The sequence below is a fragment of the Oratosquilla oratoria genome, chromosome 7, assembly GCF_046742065.1.
Source record: "Oratosquilla oratoria isolate Oo_2021 chromosome 7, ASM4674206v1, whole genome shotgun sequence".
Taxonomy (NCBI): domain Eukaryota; kingdom Metazoa; phylum Arthropoda; class Malacostraca; order Stomatopoda; family Squillidae; genus Oratosquilla; species Oratosquilla oratoria.
In genome coordinates, this window is record NC_134783.1 from 2,902,501 (window position 1) to 2,907,500 (window position 5,000).

Below are 5,000 nucleotides of genomic sequence, written 5' to 3' on the forward strand. Positions count from 1 at the left end.
GGCTCAATCTGGCGGAAAGATATTGGTGACAATTTGGGTTACCAATTCATCGCATTTTAAATTACCATAGTTTATATTTTTATCAAACGTGCCTGATATTAAGCAAGATTCTATTATATTTCTTTCTTGTAGGCTTTTTCCTTTGGCTAAAATTGCTGCCTTAGACCAATAAATATGATGGTTTTATAATGCTTTATGTTGAAATAACGCATTATTTTCCTGGGCAGATTTCACACTATATTTATGTTGGAAAATCCTTGTTTCCAAGTTTTTCCTAGTTTGTCTAATATAATTTTTTTTACAATCTTGGCAAGGAATTCTATAGACCACACCGTTGTTGTTAGGAGGGCTGTTCCTAATTAAATTTTTCTTAATGATGTGATTATATTTAAAAGCTACTTTGATATCCAATTTTTTGAGTAGGTTGACAAGGCTTATATATATATATATATATATATATATATATATATATATATATATATATATACATATATATATACATATATATATATATGTATATATATTCATAGACACATACACAAACACACACACATGCACACACACACACACACACACACACATATACACACACACACACACACACACACACACACACACACACACATACACACACGAATATATATATATATATATATATATATATATATATATATAAATATATATATATATATATATATATATATTTCTAAACAGAAATGTAGTAGCACATTTGTAAATGACACACAGGAACCCACAGTCCGAGGTTCAACAAAAAACCGAAGGAGCGTTCAACAAAAACCGAAGGAAGTTGAGTCACCTGGTGTTTATTGTTTGCCCTGCAAAGATTGTGATTTTGTTTACTTGGGTCAAACCGGGAGAGACTTGAACACTAGACTGGCAGAACATAAAAGGTCAATTAGGTATGGGCAAGAAAATTCGGCTGTATTTCTTCATGTCAAAAATAAGAATCATTCTTTCGATTGGGGTAAGGCCAGATTAGTGTTCAAGTCCCACTGCGGTTTCAGGAGGAAAATAGTCGAATCAGCATTAATTGAGGAATGCCCTAATATTAATATTTCTAAAGGGCAGTGGACACCTGACATCATTTCACGCGCGGCAGTTAACAAGCTGGCACGAACTTTACAACCCCCCCCTCTCCTCACCCCCTCCTTCCTCCGCCACTCCAGTTTGCCCCGCGCCTGAGTGAGATCATCTGTCCACATCTCTTCTTCTCTGTAGCTTATAAGTCCCCTTTGTACTCTCCCCTATGTGCTTTCCTGAAGAGGGCTACAGTTGATAGCCGAAAATAGGATTCTTCTTTATTCAAAGTTTATTTTTTCCGACTGTGGGTTCCTGTGTGTCACACACACACACACACACACACATATATATATATATATATATATATATATATACATATGTATGTATGAATATATATATTCTATATATATGCATATATATTCTATATATATATATATATATATATATATATATATATATACATATATATGTATGTATATACAGTACCGGGCAGAAGTGATAGTATTGAATTCGGACATAAATGATGGCCAGGCTGTATGTAGTATAGGACAAGTCTGAGTCACGTGGCAGCATAAAATGGTGGGTATTGTTCATCTAGTTTTTGTGGGAAGAGGATTGCTGGATTGTTGCGGTGAGTGCTTGTAGATTTTTATCTCAAACGTGTCGTATTTTTACCACTCCAGGCATCCCTACGACAACTTATATGACCTCTAGGATGAAATATTCATGTGAAGCAATTGCTCAGATAAATGCTTTAAAGGAATCTGGCCTGCAAACCAAGTAAATAGTGCAGCAAATTGGTGCCAGTGAGAGAACAGTGCGCCAGTGTGTTGCCAGATTTTACGAGGAGGGAGGGAACAACCTGTCATCTTCAAAGCCAATGTCTGGTAGGCCTAAGAAGACTTCGGGTCGGGCCCACAATATTTTGAAACGTGCTTTGGAGTCTACTCTAAGAACTACAGCCAGGAATATCAAACAGGACAACCCAGATCTATTTGGTGGTGTGTCTGTGAGGACAGTACGCCGCCGCCTCAAGGACCTGATGCCAGTGAAGAAACCCATCACTGGCACCAATTTATTGCACTATTTGCTTGGTTTGCAGGTCAGATTCCTTTAAAGCATTTATTTGAGCAACTGCTTCACGTGAATATTCCCTCCTAGAGATCATATTAGGATCATAGGGATGTCTGGAATGGTAAAAATGCGGTGCGTCGGAGAGAAAATACTTCGAGCGCTCACCGCAGCAATTCTCTTTCCTCAACAGCTAAATGCACACTAACCACCATTTTGTGCTGCCACTTGACTCAGACTTAACCTACACTACACACAGCCGGGTCATCACTTATGTCCGAATTCAGCACTATCTCCTACAGGTATGTTTATAAAACGGTCGAAATTCTTGTCCTCCCGCCCCACCTGGTCATCACTTTTGTCCGGTAATATATATATATGTATATATATATATATATATGTATATATATATGTATATATATATATATATATATATATATATATATATATATATATATAAGTTTAAATAAAAATATTCTTCTAAAAAACGCTGTGGAACTAGGGGACAGAAGGGTATTACGGTGACACTTTGTCCTAAAAATATTCTTGAAAAAGCGCTTGGGTAAGTCGGGGTCAGGTGGTATTCTTCTTCTTCTTCTTCTTCTTCTTCTTCTTCTTCTTCTTCTTCGCGTTCTTCTTCTTCTTCTTCTTCTTCTTCTTCTTCTTCTTCTTCTTCTTCTTCTTCTTCTTCTTCTTCTTCTTCTTCTTCTTCTTCTTCTTCTTCTTCTTCTTCTTCTTCTTCTTCTTCTTCTTCTTCTTCTTCCTTGCGTTCTTCTTCGCGTTTTTCTTCGCGTTCTTCTTCGCGTTCTTCTTCGCATTCTTCTTCGCGTTCTTCTTCGCGTTCTTCTTCTTCGCGTTCTTCTTCGCGTTCTTCTTCGCGTTCTTCTTCGCGTTCTTCTTCGCGTTCTTCTACCTCGCGTTCTTCTTCCTCGCGTTCTTCTTCCTCGCGCTCCTCTTCCTCGCGTTCTTCTTCGCGATCTTCCTCGCGTTCTTCTTCTCGTTCTTCTTTGCGTTCTTCTTCGTGCTGGGGATCTCGTGTTGGGGTTCCGCCCCGAGGCCGAGGCCGAAGGGGAAAACGAGGGATTAGAGCGCGGAAAGCTGCGGCCGTAGGCCGCTGTTTGCGCAGCCAAGCCCCCGGCGAGGCCGGGGAGGGCGAAGCCCGCGGTATATATATATATATATATATATATATATATATATACAGTATATATATATGTATATATATATATATATATATATACACAGGTGGATGGTGTTGCGATGGGGTCACCCCTGGGTGTCCTATTTGCCAACATGTACATGGCCGCTGTAGAAACTAGGACCTTCAATAGTCACCATAGACCGAGGATCTACGCCAGATATATTGATGATATTTTCATCTCCGTCAGAGAAAGCAGCGATACCAGGAAGTTAGCAGACGCCCTCAAAGCAAATTCAGTCCTCAATTTTACCATCGAAGAGAGTAAGGACAAAACCCTTCCCTTCCTTGATGTCCTTGTCGAAAAGAAAGAGGACCATTACGCTACTTCTATTTTCACGAAAGATACCAATGTTGGGCGATGTCTAAATGCCAGGGGTGAGTGTCCAGACTCTTATAAGAGGTCTGTAGTTGGTGCTTATGTTAGGCGGGCTTTCTCCCATTGCAGCACGTGGAAAGCTGTTCATACAGAACTTGAACATATTAGACAGGTGTTAACGAATAATGGTTTCTCTTGTAACACCATAGAAGATGTCATTAGGAAGAATATGGAAGAGTTTCACACCCGAGTCAAGACCACTGCTGACAACGCGGAGAAAACCCTAATGATTTACCATAAATTAGATTTTGGCACTGCTTACAGACAGGAAGCCGATACCCTTCGTAGGATTATCTTTAGAGGTGTTTCACCTCAGGAGCCCTACGAAAGGGTCTCACTGAAAGTCTTCAGCCGTCCCAACCTGATTGCCTCCCTTGTTATGAAAAGCAGCACCGTCCCCGAGTGTCCAAAGGAATTTAAAACCGGCGTAGTATATAAATTTAAATGTTCTGAAGGGGCATGCAAGACCCTCGATGTTAGCTACGTCGGCCATACCCTCACGACCTTAAGAAGACGACTGCAGGCTCACCGTAACAACGGAGCCATTCACCAACAATTTTTCAATGCCCAAGATAAAAAGCCGCCCCTATTAGATCTCATAAGAGATACAACAATCATCCACCATGATAACAATTATGGAAGTTTAGTAGTAGCTGAGGCAGTGAGCATCGCTTTACAAAAGCCTATCTTAAATGTACAGATTTCATCTGATTATGCCCTCCCCTCCAATAGAAAATACAGAACGTCACCACGGGACAAAAACCCACATGGGGATTGTGTCCAGACTTACGGGATGTAATCCCACATCGGGAAGTTGTCCCGGTTACCCTTTCCGTCTCGGTAGGGTAGACAGATTCCCACCTTACGAGTTACCTCTCCCTGCAGTTTTTACTCGGCCTTATATGACCATTTGTAATAGTTGAAACAGCTGTCGGTAAAATTAATCAACATTCTGAAGCCTTTTACTATTTCCTTCAGAGTTTGAAGTATGAAGAGAAAAGGAAATACAGAGAGTTAGAGAAATGTTCTCTTAAAATCATTGACGCCACTTGTGCTTTAGCATTTAATAGAAATATATATATATATATATATATACATATATATATACATATATATACATATATATACATATATATATACATATATATATACATATACATATATATATATATACATATGCATATATATATACATATATATATACATATACATATATATATACATATATATATACATATATGTAAATATATATATATATACATATATGTAAATATATATATATATATGTGTGTGTGTGTGTGTGTGTATATA

General features: G+C 38.5%; 1 protein-coding gene across 1 annotated transcript in view; it reads left to right on the plus strand.

Annotated features, from left to right (window-relative positions):
- LOC143026957 (carbonic anhydrase-related protein 10-like) overlaps nt 1–5,000 on the plus strand; it is a 973,453-nt gene that overhangs the window by 967,068 nt on the left and 1,385 nt on the right. The window lies entirely within an intron of this gene.